At 44.1% G+C, this 17030-nt stretch overlaps 1 protein-coding gene and 1 long non-coding RNA gene across 10 annotated transcripts in view; one reads left to right on the forward strand and one right to left on the reverse strand.

The window, feature by feature from the left end:
- Window positions 1-13978: 13978 nt before the first annotated feature.
- On the reverse strand, window positions 13979-16639 carry LOC140847031 (uncharacterized). Of its 2 annotated transcripts, XR_012126626.1 has the most exons (4): window positions 16517-16639; window positions 16187-16279; window positions 15624-15902; window positions 13979-15405 (listed from the first exon to the last, which is right to left on the reverse strand). It is a non-coding gene; the product is annotated as an uncharacterized lncRNA (long non-coding RNA). The 2 variants fall into 2 exon arrangements; XR_012126625.1 differs by having other exon boundaries at window positions 13979-15902.
- Window positions 15760-17030, forward strand: part of ADCY7 (adenylate cyclase 7) — a 56523-nt gene continuing 55252 nt past the window's right edge. For 4 of the 8 annotated variants that reach the window (XR_012126624.1, XM_037001426.2, XM_073225790.1 and 1 more), the window contains exon 1: window positions 16709-16811. The gene's annotated coding sequence lies outside the window, so the exon portion shown is untranslated. Of the gene's footprint in view, window positions 15975-16708; window positions 16812-17030 lie in introns of those variants that run through there. The other 4 variants (XM_073225788.1, XM_037001429.2, XM_037001425.2 and 1 more) reach the window with 4 other exon arrangements.

A 17030-nucleotide genomic window follows, 5' to 3' on the forward strand; every position in this document is an offset into this window, starting at 1 on the left:
TCAATAAAGGCTTTGTGCTTTCATTTATCTTCAAAACCTCTGGTATGAGCCCTTATGTAAAACTTGAATGGCTTTTTAAAAAAGAAATTATCATGTAATTCTGAAAAACAACACTGTTTAGACCAATGAGGTTTCCGTGTACATTGATAGCATGTCTGTGCGTTTGCATTCTTATTAATGCCAGCAGTGGAATGGGAGGTGATTCTGTTTTTCCTCCTGCCGAGGTCCTAGCCAAAGGTAGCTGTTTGGCCTCCCCACAGCCATTGCAAGACTATGGAAACTGATTCCCTATAATTTGGTTATTTGCAAATACCGACCCAGTTTTATCCTTTTCTTTATATTATGTTTGCTATATTAAGAAATGAGATACTTTACCATAGATTCAATGCAGCAACAAATGATACAGACTGTTAACAATAGAGTAATGAAAATGGTTGGTTCTCCAAAGAATAGAGAAGCAGGGTTAATAACTAAGTGTAACCAAATCATGTTTTCAGAATTCTCCCTGAGGGAGCAAAAAAGCAGCCCTGTGTTTTGGACTGGTGGTGCTTGCCTGGAACCCATCTGACTTGTGGTGAAAATTCTGGGTAGATTGCTTCAAGACAATCAGAAGCTAATTTATAGTGAAGTGTAGCTCAGCAGTGTGTGGACAACTGGATGGTTAAAACCAGACTGCCTACTTCATCCTGATTTCTTCTCTCTTCTTACACATTTACTGAAAATGTTCTCTTTTAAAAACAAAGTATAATCCTGTTAAATAGCATCCTGGAACTTCCTCAAGTGGTAAATTAGAATAAACTGAATATACAGGACAATTATGTCCACCTAGCTAGATACAGTGAACTTTTCTTAATTTCTTAACTAATATGTGAATGTATGTTCTTTTGTGCAAAAATGTAAATAATATGTAAATGTATGGGTGGATCTAGTTTACCCTTAACCCCCTAATCCCACTAGCTCCCTAGCGATAGCTGCTCTAATATTTTGGGATATATCCTTCTAGATTTTTAAAAATGCATTTACATACATATATGTCATATCTGCATATGAATAATTTCAGGGAGTCTTCCCCTTTTATATATGTGCTATCATACTGTAGTATTCTGTAACTCCCTACCATATGGAGAGCTCTTTTCTGTATCAGTATACAGATCCACTTCATTTTTTTTATATGACCCTGACTTTTGCTTGCAAGTAGATCTAGTAAATTAATGCCAGATAGTTAAGGCCCTTATAAACTAACAGCCTCTTATGAAATATCTAGAACTTATCAGCTTATCTGGAATAGGGGTTTTCTAAGTATTGCTGTTGGATGGCACTTTTCTTCTGAACTGAGTTTAGTGGGGGAAAAAAATTCCTTTATCTTCTTTTAGGTGAATTTTCACAAGGCATTAAGAAGTGTTACATTTTTTTATATTTTTCCTAGGATTCTAATCTTAGAAATGCAACATGCCATTTGAAAGTGCACCCTGCTACTTTTTTTATATTTCTACTTTTCAAAAATGTTGCCCTTGGCAAAACTCATGAACAAAATCAGTCATAATGATCATTCTCCACCAGTTGCCACCCCACCAAAAAAAAAACCTTGGTATTTTAACTTCAAGACCCTTCAGAAATTGCAGCAGCAGACACAACTCTAAAAATAAGTTACCTGCTTAAAGTAGAATGAATTGTATGGTGAGCAAAGAGGGACTCTTGTGAAGAAGGATCCAGCAAATAGGGTGGAGAAAGAGCACGGGCTTGGATTTGTTGTGAAAAGAGGATGAAAGGTGGCTATGGGACATTCCAGACAGTGATCTCCTTAATTCTTAGAAGCACAGTGATACCATTTGAAAGGGGATATTTTTCCTTGAAACCACTTAGGCTCTGATTACGTGATTGTAGAATGTCTACTGTAATTCCTTTTCATTAGTGTTCAGTAAAGTCTATTATGAGACGTTCTGTTATGTACCAGGTTAGCTTAGGAATGCAAGAACTTTTAAATTGGGGACATTTTTCACCTTTTAAGTAAAATGCTTTATACTTCTTGCTTCTTTAGGAAAATCATTTAAAAACCTAATCTGTGAACCCATTTGGCAAGTTGAATAAATTTGTGTACATGGGTGTGCGTTTCTAAAGCAAGTAACTCCTGTTTGAAAACATGGGATTGAAATGTTGAGAGAGCATTGGAGATAAAGATGTCAGTGTTTAATGACAACAGTAAAATGAGAGGGTTGTTAAAAATACGAAGTGGCCTACTCAAATAGTGTATCAGTTTTCAAAAGAGCTGTTGCTCAGTTTGGGTTGCAAACTATTTTTTTTTTTTTTTTTTTTTTTTTTTTTTTTGAGAGGGCATCTCTCATATTTATTGATCAAATGGTTGTTAACAACAATAAAATTCAGTATAGGGGGGTCAATGCTCAATGTACAATCATTAATCCATCTCAAGCCTAATTCTCGTCAGTCTCCAATCTTCTGAAGCATAACGAACAAGTTCTTACATGGTGAACGAATTCTTACAGAGTGAATAAATTCTTACATGGTGAACAGTACAAGGGCAGTCATCACAGAAACTTTCGGTTTTGATCATGCAATATGACCTATAAACCATCAGGTCAAATATGAATATTCATTTGATTTTTGTACTTGATTTATATGTTGATCCCACATTTCTCCTATTATTATTATTATTTTTATTTTTAATAAAATGCTGAAGTGGTAGGTAGATGCAAGATAAAGGTAGAAAACATAGTTTAGTGCTGTAAGAAGGCAAATGTAGATGATCAGATGATCAGGTGTGTGCCTATGGACTAAGTATTAATCCAGGCTAGACAAGGGCAGCAAAACATCCACGGATGCAGAAGATTTCTCTCAAAGCAGGGGGGGTGAGGTTCTGAGCCTCACCTCTGTTGATCCCCAAATTCTCACCTGATGGCCCCCCTGCGACTGTGCCTGTCTTAGGTTGTTCCTCCCTTGAGGAATCTTACCCGTCTCTGGCTAACCAGTCATCTTCCGGGGCCATACAGGGAAATGTAAAGTTGGTAAGTGAGAGAGAAGCCATATTGTTTGCAAAGGTTAGCTTTTTACTTCTTTGCAGATTTATGCCCTGTGGCTTCTATGCCCAGCACTTGTCTCGAGGTATCTTTACCACCTGGAGGAATTATGATACTCGGTAAATTCGATATGAGGCACGAATTCTATTTAAAGTTTGTAATTAGGAAGGAAGAAGAAAAGCTATAGATGTAGCATATGAAGGAAACTTGGGAGGATTGATTATTTCTTTGACATATCTTCTTGTATAGTACCTTAAGTATGTATAGGTTTTAAACTACTAACTAATTTGCACACACATATTGACATAATAGGAATATGGTGACATAAACAAAGCAAATCTATAATTACCAACCATCTCCAGTGAAGCCAAGAAAACCATTTAGGCACCCTAGGCATTTGTGAAAATTTATCTATGATATGATGGATATTTTCCAACTGTACTTGAACCATCAGACAAATTAAAGCAGCCCATTTCTGGGATCTGTTCACATCCCATATGTTCTTTTAACCATAGATAGTCTATAGTCATGAGATTTTGGGGTGCTACAACTTGCACCCCTCCCAACTCCTGGTTGAGTTCCAACAGTACAGATCCAGTCAAATTCGTTGTCTCACTGTATGCACATGCCAGCCTAGACATCTCCCTCCTCCTTCTCATGGCAAGTCCAGGAGATGGTGGGCTGGATGCAGCCACAACCGCAGCATCGTCCGGATCCCTGTGGAGGCTTTTTGATGATCATCCCCCGGCACGAGTCCTCCAGAGAGTGCTGATGCCGGAAGCTCCTCCTCATATCGTATCTTAGTTCATTTTCTGGGTATCCAAGCTAGGCCTTGATCTTCTGCGTAGAAACAAACAGACCCTTTGCCCACACTTTGACATGCCCTCTATACCACTGTGCAGAACTCATTGGAGGTCAGCACACAGTAACTGCTTTTTTTTTTTTTTTTTTTAATTAAGAGAAAGGAATATTATCAGAAAAGAGTACCTCCATAGCTGATCATCTGACACCCTTTAAGTGATCAACATTAAGGATATTTAAAGCATGCGTTGATCTTTGATTTACCAATAGTTTTATCCTGTTAAGGAGTAATCCCCCTTTTCTTTCTTTCTTTCTTTTTTTTTTTTTTTTTTAAATTTTTAATCTACACTTACCTGAAGAATACTATGTTTACTATGCTCTCCCCTATATCAGGTCCCCCCTAACAACCACATTACGGTTACTGTCCATCAGCTTAGCAAAATGTTGTAGAGTCACTACTTGTCCTCTCTGTGTTGTGCAGCCCACCCTCCCCTTTCTCCCTCCCCCCCATGCATGCTAATCTTAATACCCCCCTTCTTCTTCCCCCCCCTTATCCCTCCCTGCCCCCCCATCCTCCCCAGTTCCTTTCCCTTTGGTACCTGTTAGTCCATTTTTGGGTTCTGTAATTCTGCTGCTGTTTTGTTCCTTCAGTTTTTCCTTTGTTCCTATACTCCTCAGATGAGTGAAATCATTTGGTATTTCTCTTTCTCCGCTTGGCTTATTTCACTGAGCATAATACTCTCCAGCTCCATCCATGTTGCTGCAAATGGTTGGATTTTTCCACTTCTTATGGCTGAGTAGTATTCCATTGTGTATATGTACCACATCTTCTTTATCCATTCATCTACAGATGGACATTTAGGTTGCTTCCAATTCTTGGCTATTGTAAATAGTGCTGCGATAAACATAGGAGTGCATCTGTCTTTCTCAAACTTGATTGCTGCGTTCTTAGGGTAAATTCCTAGGAGTGGAATTCCTGGGTCAAATGGTAGGTCTGTTTTGAGCATTTTGATGCACCTCCATACTGCTTTCCACAATGGTTGAACTAATTTACATTCCCACCAGCAGTGTAGGAGGGTTCCCCTTTCTCCACAGCCTCGCCAACATTTGTTGTTGTTTGTCTTTTGGATGGCAGCTATCCTTACTGGTGTGAGGTGATACCTCATTGTAGTTTTAATTTGCATTTCTCTGATAATTAGCGATGTGGAGCATCTTTTCATGTGTCTCTTGGCCATCTGTATTTCTTTTTTGGAGAACTGTCTGTTCAGTTCCTCTGCCCATTTTTTAATTGGGTTATTTGTTTTTTGTTTGTTGAGGCGTGTGAGCTCTTTATATATTCTGGACGTCAAGCCTTTATCAGATCTGTCATTTTCAAATATATTCTCCCATACTGTAGGGTTCCTTTTTGTTCTATTGATGGTGTCTTTCGCTGTACAGAAGCTTTTCAGCTTAATGTAGTCCCACTTGCTCATTTTTGCTGTTGTTTTCCTTGCCCGGGGAGATATGTTCAAGAAGAGATCACTCATGTTTATGTCTAAGAGGTTTTTGCCTATGTTTTTTTCCAAGAGTTTAATGGTTTCGTGACTTACATTCAGGTCTTTGATCCATTTTGAGTTTACCTTTGTATATGGGGTTAGACAATGGTCCAGTTTCATTCTCCTACATGTAGCTGTCCAGTTTTGCCAGCACCATCTGTTGAAGAGACTGTCATTTTGCCATTGTATGTCCATGGCTCCTTTATCAAATATTAATTGACCATATATGTTTGGGTTAATTTCTGGGGTCTCTAATCTGTTCCACTGGTCTGTGGCTCTGTTCTTGTGCCAGTACCAAATTGTCTTGATTACTATGGCTTTGTAGTAGAGCTTGAAGTTGGGGAGTGAGATCCCCCCTACTTTATTCTTCTTTTTCAGGATTGCTTTGGCTATTCGGGGTCTTTGGTGTTTCCATATGAATTTTTGAATTATTTGTTCCAATTCATTGAAGAATGTTGCTGGTAATTTGAGAGGGATTGCATCAAATTTGTATATTGCTTTTGGCAGGATGGCCATTTTGACGATATTAATTCTTCCTAGCCATGAGCATGGGATGAGTTTCCATTTATTAGTGTCCCCTTTAATTTCTCTTAAGAGTGACTTGTAGTTTTCAGAGTATAAGTCTTTCACTTCCTTGGTTAGGTTTATTCCTAGGTATTTTATTCTTTTTGATGCAATGGTGAATGGAATTGTTTTCCTGATTTCTCTTTCTATTGATTCGTTGTTAGTGTATAGGAAAGCTACAGATTTCTGTGTGTTGATTTTGTATCCTGCAACTTTGCTGTATTCCGATATCAGTTCTAGTAGTTTTGGAGTGGAGTCTTTAGGGTTTTTTATGTACAGTATCATATCATCTGCAAATAGTGACAGTTTAACTTCTTCTTTACCAATCTGGATTCCTTGTATTTCTTTGTTTTGTCTGATTGCCGTGGCTAGGACCTCCAGTACTATGTTAAATAACAGTGGGGAGAGTGGGCATCCCTGTCTGGTTCCCGATCTCAGTGGAAATGCTTTCAGCTTCTCGCTGTTCAGTATAATGCTGGCTGTGGGTTTATCATATATGGCCTTTATTATGTTGAGGTACTTGCCCTCTATTCCCATTTTGCTGAGAGTTTTTATCATGAATGGATGTTGAATTTTGTCAAATGCTTTTTCAGCATCTATGGAGATGATCATGTGGTTTTTGTCTTTCTTTTTGTTGATGTGGTGGATGATGTTGATGGATTTTCGAATGTTGTACCATCCTTGCATCCCTGGGATGAACCCCACTTGGTCATGGTGTATGATCCTTTTGATATACTGTTGAATTCTGTTTGCTAATATTTTATTGAGTATTTTTGCATCTACGTTCATCAGGGATATTGGTCTGTATTTTTCTTTTTTGGTGGGGTCTTTGCCTGGTTTTGGTATTAGGGTGATGTTGGCTTCATAGAATGAGTTTGGGAGTATTCCCTCTTCTTCTATTTTGTGGAACACTTTAAGGAGAATGGGTATTATGTCTTCTCTGTGTGTCTGATAAAATTCCGAGGTAAATCCGTCCGGCCCCGGGGTTTTGTTCTTGGGTAGTTTTTTGATTACTGTTTCAATTTCTTTGCTTGTAATTGGTTTGTTTAACTTTTGTGTTTCTTCCTTGGTCAGTCTTGGGAGGTTGTATTTTTCTAGGAAGTTGTCCATTTCTTCTAGGTTTTCCAGCTTGTTGGCATATAGGTTTTCATAGTAGTCTTTAATAATTCTTTGTATTTCTGTGGAGTCTGTCGTGATTTTTCCATTCTCATTTCTGATTATGTTGATTTGTGTTGACTCTCTTTTTCTCTTAATAAGTTGGGCTAGAGGCTTATCTATTTTGTTTATTTTCTCAAAGAACCAGCTCTTGGTTTCGTTGATTTTTGCTATTGTTTTATTCTTCTCAATTTTGTTTATTTCTTCTCTGATCTTTATTATGTCCCTCCTTCTGCTGACTTTAGGCCTCATTTGTTCTTCTTTTTCCAGTTTTAATAATTGTGATGTTAGACTATTCATTTGGGATTGTTCTTCCTTCTTCAAGTGTGCCTGGATTGCTATATACTTTCCTCTTAAGACTGCTTTCGCTGCATCCCACAGAAGTTGGGGCTTAGTGTTGTTGTTGTCATTTGTTTCTATATATTCCTTGATCTCTATTTTGATTTGTTCATTGATCCATTGATTATTTAGTAGCATGTTGTTAAGCCTCCATGTGTTTGTGAGCCTTTTTGTTTTCTTTGTAGAATTTATTTCTACTTTCATACCTTTGTGGTCTGAAAAATTGGTTGGTAGAATTTCAATATTGTGGAATTTACTGAGGCTCTTTTTGTGAGCTAGTATGTGGTCTATTCTAGAGAATGTTCCATGTGCACTTGAGAAGAATGTATATCCTGTTGCTTTTGGATGTAAAGTTCTATAGATGTCTATTAGGTCCATCTGTTCTAGTGTGTTGTTCAGTGCCTGTGTGTCTTTACTTATTTTCTGCCCGGTGGATCTATCCTTTGGGGTGAGTGGTGTGTTGAAGTCTCCTACAATGAATGCATTGCAGTCTATTTCCCTCTTTAGTTCTGTTAGTATTTGCTTCACATATGCTGGTGCTCCTGTATTGGGTGCATATATATTTAGAATGGTTATATCCTCTTGTTGGACTAAGCCCTTTATCATTATGTAGTGGCCTTCTTTATCTCTTGTTACTTTCTTTGTTTTGAAGTCTATTTTGTCTGATATTAGTACTGCAACCCCTGCTTTCTTCTCACTGTTGTTTGCCTGAAATATGTTTTTCCATCCCTTGACTTTTAGTCTATGCTTATCTTTGGGTTTAAGGTGAGTTTCTTGTAAGCAGCATATAGATGGGTCTTGCTTTTTTATCCATTCTATTACTCTATGTCTTTTGATTGGTGCATTAAGTCCATTTACATTTAGGGTGACTATTGAAAGATATGTACTTATTGCCATTGCAGGCTTTAGATTCGTGGTTACCAAAGGTTCAAGGTTAGCTTCTTTAGTATCTTACTGCCTAACTTAGCTCGCTTATTGAGCTGTTATATACACTGTCTGGAGAGTCTTTTCTTCTCTCCCTTCTTATTCCTCCTCCTCCCTTCTTCATATGTTGTGTGTTTTGTTCTGTGCTCTTTTTAGGGGTGCTCCCATCTAGAGCAGTCCCTGTAGGATGCCCTGTAGAGGTGGTTTGTGGGAAGCAAATTCCCTCAGCTTTTGCTTGTCTGGGAATTGTTTGATCCCACCATCATATTTAAATGATAGTCGTGCTGGATACAGTATCCTTGGTTCAAGGCCCTTCTGTTTCATTGCATTAAGTATATCATGCCATTCTCTTCTGGCCTGTAGGGTTTCTGTTGAGAAGTCTGATGTTAGCCTGATTGGTTTTCCTTTATAGGTGACCTTTTTCTCTCTAGCTGCCTTTAAAACTCTTTCCTTGTCCTTGATCCTTGCCATTTTAATTATTATGTGTCTTGGTGTTGTCCTCCTTGGATCCTTTCTGTTGGGGGTTCTGTATAATTCCATGGTCTGTTCGATTATTTCCTCCCCCAGTTTGGGGAAGTTTTCAGCAATTATTTCTTCAAAGACCCTTTCTATCCCTTTTCCTCTTTCTTCCTCTTCTGGTATCCCTATAATACGAATGTTTTTCCTTTTGTATTGGTCACATATTTCTCTTAGTGTTGTTTCATTCCTGGAGATCCTTTTATCTCTCTCTATGTCAGCTTCTATACGTTCCTGTTCTCTGGCTTCTATTCCTTCAATGGCCTCTTGCATCTTATCCATTCTGCTTATAAATCCTTCCAGGGATTGTTTCACTTCTGTGATCTCTTTCCTGACATCTGTGATCTCCTTCCGGACTTCATCCCACTGCTCTTGCATTTTTCTCTGCATCTCATCCCACTGCTCTTGCATTTTTCTCTGCATCTCATCCCATTGCTCTTGCATTTTTTTCTGCATCTCTGTCAGCATGTTCATGATTTTTATTTTGAATTCTTTTTCAGGAGGACTAGTTAGGTCTGTCTCCTTCTCAGGTGTTGTCTCTGTGATCTTTGTCTGCCTGTAGTTTTGCCTTTTCATGGTGATAGAGATAGTCTGCAGAGCTGGTACAAGTGACCGCTGGAAGAGCTTCCCTTCTTGTTGGTTTGTAGCCTTTTCCTGGGAGAATAGCGACCTCTAGTGGCTTGTGCTGGGCAGCTGTGCGCAGACAGGGCTTCTGCTTCCTGCCCAGTTGCTTTGGGGTTTATCTCCACTGTTGCTGTGGGCTTGGCCTGGCTGGGGCTGTTCCTCCAAAATGGTGGAGCCCCGTTAGAGGGGGAGCAGCCAGGAGACTATTTATCTCCGTAAGGGGCCTCTGTGCTCCCTGCTGCCCAGGGGGTTAGAGTGCCCAGAGATCCCCAGATTCCCTGCTTCTGGTCTAAGTGACCTGTCCTGCCCCTTTAAGATTTCCAAAAAGCACTCTCCAAACCAAAACAACAACAGCAACAATGAGAGAGGGAACAGAAAGGAAAAAAAAAAGAAAAAACACGCGATTTTTTTTTTTTTTTCCCTCAGGTGCCAGTCCCAGGCACCCGCGCACTGGTCCTGCTGCCCTGTCTCCCTAGCACCAGGGTCCCTGTCCTTTCAAGGCTTCCAAAAAGCACCCACCCACCGGTCCCGCAGGGAAGGAACGCTCAATATTCTTTGTCCTCAGGCACTGGTCCCACGCACCCGCTCACCAGTCCTGCCGCCCTGCCTCCCTAGCACCGGGGTCCCTGTCCCTTCAAGGCTTCCAAAAAGCACTTGGCAAAAAGAGAGAAAAAAAAGGGGAAAAACGCGCGATTTCTTCCGTCCTCAGGTGCTGGTCTCAGGCACCCACCCACCGGTCCCACAGGGAAAAATGCGGGATATTCTTTGTCCTCAGGTGCCGGTCCCAGGCACCCGCTCACCAGTCCCGCCGCCCTGCCTCCCTAGCACCGGGGTCCCTGTCCCTTTTAGGCTTCCAAAAAGCACTCGCAGAAAAGAGAAAAAAAAAAAGGGGAAAAACGCGCGATTTCCTCTGTCCTCAAGTGCCGGTCTCAGGCACCCGCCCACCGGTCCCGCAGGGAAAAACGGGGGATATTCTTTGCCCTCAGGCGCCGGTCCCAGCCACCCGCTCACCAGTCCCGCCACCGTGCCTCCCTAGCACTGGGGTCCCCGTCCCTTCAAGGCTTCCAAAAAGCGCTTGCCATAAAGAGAAAAAAAAAAAAAAGGGGAAAAACGCGCGACCTCCTCCGTCCTCAGGCACCGGTCTCAGGCACCCGCCCCCAGGTCTCGCAGGGAGAAACGCGGGATATTCTTTGTCCTCCGGCGCTGTTCCCAGGCACCTCCTCACCGGTCCCGCCACCCTGCCTCCCCAGCAACGGGGGCCCGTCCCTCTAAGGCTTCCAAAAAGTGCTCGCCAAAAAAAAAAAAACTGCTCCGGTTTCTCTCCACCCGCCGGGAGCCGGGGGGAGGGGCGCTCGGGTCCCGCCGGGCTGGGGCTTGTATCTTACCCCCTTCACAAGGCGCTGGGTTCTTGCAGGTGTGGATGTGGTCTGGATGTTGTCCTGTGTCCTGTGGTCTCTATTTTAGGAAGATTTTTCTTTGTTATATTTTCATAGCTCTATGTGTTTTTGGGAGGAGATTTCCACTGCTCTACTCACGCCGCCATCTTGGCTCCCGCCCGCTGCAAACTATTTTTGTACCTAAATCACTCATGAGGTATCTTCAAGAATGAGGCTTTGCACTACCACTCAGAATGGTTATAAGGTGGATTATTATATCATGCATGTGTGTTTTAAAATCCAATTTAAGAAAACAACTTTCACCTGTAGGCAAGATGGGCTACTCCACTGGAAGACTGAAGGTAAAGGGAAAAGTCACACAGGAAGGGCTTGTGGAGAGAGAGGAGTGTCAGGTGGCCAGGCTGCTCAGGCGGGAGGCCGAGGGGACGCTGGGCAGTTGGGCTGTACTGCCGACAAAGTGAGGAGCAGTTGCACAGGGGCAGGGCAGTGGCTCTATCTTGCCATAGTTTAAAGCCAACTCATTCTAAAAGTTTGTCTCCCATCTCCTCCCTCTGCTCTCTTCCTGCTCCTGAGGCAGCCACTTCCAACTTTTGGTGTTATGTTTGCAGACGTGGAGTGTTTACCTCCATGTCTCTAAATAATATCCCTCTAATGCCATTTCTTGATTTTTAGTTCTTGGTATTTTGTACTGACTTCCCACCACCCCTGAACTCTTTCTGTGCCCAGCTTCCCAATAGAGTTATATTGAATTTTGTTTAGTGAAACATTTAGCATTTACCTTCTTAAGACTGCGTAGATGCTTTTTTCAAGATGTATAATTCCTTTTTCTGTACACATTTTTTGTTTATCCTGGAGTTTTTGTTCTTAGTTTTCCATATACTTATTCACCCTAAACTCTGCCAGTTTTCTAAGCCTCTCCAAATGCTCAAGCACATCTCCGAGGCATCTCTCCCGGAGCCTGAGTAGCTGTGCCCAGTCACCCCAGTCCCTCCACCTCCACCTGGAGGCCCCTTTCACTCAGCTCGTGTGCAGTGCCTGTTTTCTCTATGCCTTGTTCCCTCCTTTTGATAAACTCCCTCATTCGTGCACATTCCCCAGGCACTTCCCAGGAAAGTATGCCTAGGCAATAAACATCTGAAATGCCTGTTCTTTTAGGCTCAATTGATAATTTGGCTGGATATAGAAATGTGGCTTGTAAAACATTTTTCCTCCAGAATTGAAATCATTGCTTCAGCACTCCCAGTGTTGTGAGAAAGGCTAGTTGTAGCCTTTTCTTTTCCTCTTGCAACGTTGACAATCTTCTCTGATTCCCGGTGTTCTGAAATTTCACTGTTACGGAAACTAAGTGGGTCTGTTTTATCTGTTGTCCTGGGTGTTTGATGGTATGAGCCCTTTCAATTGGTGCCGCATGTCCTAATACTGGGAAATCTTCCTGAATTCTTATTTCCCTCCTTTCTGTTTTCTCAGGCTCTCCACAGTTATTCAGATGCTGGTCTCCTGGACTGATCCTCTTGTTTTCTTATCTTTTCTCTATTTTCCATCTCTGACTTTTTATTCAACTTTATCCTCCAGCCCTTCTCTGTTGGGTTTTTCATTTCTGCTATCGGGTTTTTTCATGTCTGAGTTTGTTGTCCTCAGATCTTCCTTGTTAAAAAATTGTATCCTTTTTGGTTTCAGGGTTACAATATCTTTTTGAATCTCTGAAGATACTAATGATAGTTAAGTTTTTGCTTCCACAGTCTCTGAATTTTTTCTCATTTTTGCTGTTGTGGACTGTTTTTTGGGGTTAGAGGCTTTCCTCAGATTCGTGATGTTTTTGCTTGCCTGCACATGTGTAAGAATGGGGCCTAACAAGCTGGTGGGATCCTCTGTGGCTCAGTACAGTAGGCAGCTGTGCTTCCCCACAGGCCTGATGGCAGTGAGAGGATCTTCAGGACTTGACTGGTGGGGATACTCATCCTGGAGGTGGAGACCTGGCTGCCAACATCCTAGGAGCTGAGGAAGAGGGTTGGCTTAGGGGGTGGGTATGTCTCAGCTTCTCAAATAAATTTGCCTTTTAAATTTCTTGTCCTGCAGCTGGGCTTGGTGTGGCCCAGTCAACACCACTCTATTTCAGCTTTCCCAGAGAAAAACACTGCATAGTGCTTGGATGAGGTGAGGCAGTTACCCAATGGTGTGGTGGTGGATAGGGGTGGAGGAGAGATTGGCACTCTTAACTGCTTAGATTTTCAACTACCTACTGTAATTTATCTCTACCCTGCTTCCTGAGCTACCTGCTGCTTTCAATTTGACTCCTTGGAGCTTACCCAGTATAACTCGGGTTGATTCTTAGTTTTCCCAGCTGCCAGTTTTAAGTCAGTTTCTTGTGTCTCCTAGTTCAGTACCCCTGACCTACCTGCTTCCCACCTTCCAAATTTGTGTTGCTGTTACTTCCTTGCTCATTTTCTCCATTTTTATGGACCTTAAAAAAAATCCCTTCATTGCTGTCTTCTTGGGTTTAAGGAGGCAGCATGAGTAGATACTGAATTCCATCCACCATCTTTTGGTCAGTCCCCACCCCCCAACCCAGTTTTATTGAGACATAATTGACATACAGAACTGTCTAAGTGTAATGTGTACAGCACAATGATTTAATCTGGCCATTTTCTAATATAAAATTGGATTGTCAGGGAGAACAGTACAGAAAGAAAATAATCCCAAGCCTTGAATATGAGTTATGTCAGGGAATGGCATGAAAGGAGAGGACAGGAGATTTCTAATTCTTCATAAATTTGGGTTTTTCATTTTCTACTGTGAAGTACACATCCCCTGTCTTATTAAAAATCATTAGCTGCCTAGCCCATCCACAGGTACTGAGCAGTCCTGGAGGAAGTGAGGGAAAAGAAGGAAGCTCCTTTCTCCTTAGGAGTAAGCAACAAAGGCCATCTGGCTGGGAAGGCTAACACTGTTCCACATAGTGATGAGTGAAGTTGTTCTAGACTGAAATGACAAGTATCAACCTCTGTAAACTGGAGTGCCATCCTGCTTGGCTGGAGTTCCCATTGCCTGCTAAACAGAAGGGTTGAGTTTGCTGAAATAAATAAACCATAGCTTCTGTTGTAGTGATTTATTTTAGGTTTTTAAATCTCCGTGCACAAGTGAAACAAGGTCTCTGAACTGTTGTCTACCACAGAAATTCACTTAGGCAACAAATGCGAATGGTTCTCTAGCAGCAGACACTGGCCTTCCCATAGTGGACACTGCCCCTGGGGTAGTTAACAAGCTCTTGAGCTTTCCAACACACCAATAACTAGAATCGCAAACTAGATATGAACATTTCAAGACCTGTTCACCTGGGCAGAGACATTTGTGGATAAAAAGAGTTCCTGTGGCCAGGATTCTCACCTGGCTGTGGTTGACTAGCTCACTGCACACCTGTGAGCAATACATGGCTGTTGAATCTATAAAAAGAGCTCCGCCCAATGCTCTGGGTGCCACACGGTGGCACAGCTGCAAGGCTGCAGGAGAGCAGAGCAGAGGCTGGAGTGGTGGCAGTGTTGAGGACAGAGGCCCAGAGGACGGCTGTGTGGGACGACTGTGCAGAGAGGCCCAGAGGATCGCTGTACAAGACAGCTGTGCAGGCAGAGGCCCAGAGGACAGCTGTGCAGACAGAGGGGCCCAGAGGCAGAGACTGGCTTGCTGCATACAGACTTGCTCTGAGTGAATGGGATTCTAGTGACTGACCTGCCACCTGGAAATAAAGTTGGGTATAACCCTTTCACCCCAAGAAAGTTTTGCTGTCATTTTCTTTGGTCACACTGAATCCATAGCGAACTTGCCTGGGGCTCTAACCCATTGGCAAGACACATTCAACTGTTACAGTGTGGATTTGATTGCCTATACAGACTTCAAAACTCCTAAAATATTTTCTAAGTTTTGCTTTCAAGCACAAAGATCTTTAATCTACTGGTTAATTATTGTTGTTTTATGGTGTGAGGTGGTATCTGAGTTTTTCCTCAAATGGAAGCCAGTTCAACCAACACTATGCACTTTTCCCTCCTGATGTGCCATCCTTGTTACTAACTAAACTCACCTGGGTTTTTTAATGTTGCCCTTTGGTAGGGTCCTCCCAGGATCAGAATCTCTGGGAGAGCGACTCCAACCGTATATGGAGAGCAGTGCTGTAGAGCCTTGCTACCCACACCGGCCTGAGGACCAGCAGCATCGGCACCACCAGGGAGCTTGGTAGAAGTTAAAATTCTTAGGAGGCACGCCAGAGCTGCTGAATCAGAAGCTGGAGGTGGGGCCGGGCAGTGTGTGCCTTCACTAGGCCTCTGGGAGATTCTGATGTTGGCTACAGGCTGAGGGTCACTGAGGACTGAGCGTGCAAAAAGGCATTGGCAGCTGTGATGACCACAGCACAGATGGTGGAGCTGTGCTGGCAGTCAGTAGTGAGCACTGATGGAAGAACTGTGTTTTATTCACTTTCTCCAGCTCTGTTTTCTTGTCTGCTGTCAGGAGAGGTGGTCATAGATTTGCCTAAAGATGACACACACACGATAGGGTGGGAAAGCATGGCATCGCTCCCCATCTTCCACACACTGCGAAGGGCTGAGGGCTCCCAACACTGCTTGAACAAGTCAGAAGTGAGTGCTGAGAGAAGCCCCACCAGGACCCCACGCCCAGTGCCCCACTTCACTCTCTCCAGGGTTGATATTGGCTGGCAGGGCACACCGCCTGGGGCCTGAGACACTCACTGTTCTTGACGCCTTGGGGAAGACTTTCGGGTTCCTTCACTTCCTGGGTTCTGTTGAGGGGCGGGGCTGCATGGAGTAGGCGGAGCCCAGTGTAGAGATTGGCGTTGATGAGGATTAGGTGTGTCCACATCGGCTGCAGTGATCCCATTCCCAGCGCAGGGAAGTCCCAGCTGCTCCAACCTTGCCCTGTGAACCCTCAGGGTGCAGCAGTGTTCTCACCAGGAGAGTGGAGCAGCTCTAGCACAGTAGGCCAAGTGCCACCATCTGGATGCCCAGAGGCTGCGGGAACCAAGGCGGGGTCGGTATGGACAAGTAAGGCGTAAGGGCGCTTTGGACAAGTGGGAGAGGCTCGTGAGTTAAACGCACCCCTGATCTTGATTACCCCTCCACCAGTCTGTTTTGTCCCTCCTCGTGGTGACTCCTAGAGGAGTGCTTTCTTGTTCACGCACCCTCGGAAGCAGGGCAGATTTTTTGCTGCCAACTCTGGGGCCCGACCCTGCTTGTAGGCAGCAGTGAATGGGGTCATGACGAGGTTACAGCACCTACCATCTGAGGACACCTACTTAGGCAGGCTTTGTCTTCCTGGTGCCAGTGGAGAAGGGTGCTTGGGGAGCGGCTCCCCACTCTGGACTCCCGTGCACTCCCGAGTTTAAAGCCTGAGACAGAAGGTTTCGATTTAAACTTCGCTCATCTTGGCAGGAGATCATTAGTCTGCAGTCTATGGATCTTTCTAGAAATGGTCGCTACAAGAGGGGGGTAATCTGGAGCATAAACTTCTGAAAGTTTGCTAAAAAGTGTTTCCCTCTGGGAGTGGGGCAGCACCTGGAGCATTCAAACACGTGCGTGGCACTGAGCGAAAAACACTTTTCAAAAAGATTTTATTTCCTACTCACGTTCTAGCGGTGCCTGGCCGCTCTCTTCCACACCAACGGGGTAGGCGGGCGGCGGAGATTGGATGTTTGCGTTTCCATCGTTTCTGGTGAAAATGGATCGCGGCGGTGCGCAGGCGCCTGAATGGGGGCCGGGGCGTCTGGGGCAGCCCCTCGGCCGGCTGCTGGCCCTGGCGGCCAGCGGGGGGCGCCTGCGGCCTCGCCGCCGCCCCCGCCCGTACAGCGGGATCCCGCCCGTGGCCGGCGCGGCTCTCGGGCGGAGGCTGCAGCGGCGCCGGAGCGGGGGCGGCGGCGGCAGGTGAGCGCGGGGCGCATGGGACCCCGGCCGGGAGGGGAGCGGCGCGGCGGGTCGGAGCCCGGGATGCGCGCGCCCGGGGAATCCGCGGGCCCCGCGGTGTAGTGGTGTCTGCGACCTCGCCCCGCGCGGCCGCTCCCCACCGTTGGAGGGGTGGGTGTGGGGCCGGGCGGCCTCGGCTGGGCCCCTCTCGGCCTGCCTCCAGACCTCGGGTGGAGGCGG

This window comes from Manis javanica, chromosome 17 (genome assembly GCF_040802235.1).
Source record: "Manis javanica isolate MJ-LG chromosome 17, MJ_LKY, whole genome shotgun sequence".
Taxonomy (NCBI): Eukaryota; Metazoa; Chordata; class Mammalia; order Pholidota; family Manidae; genus Manis; species Manis javanica.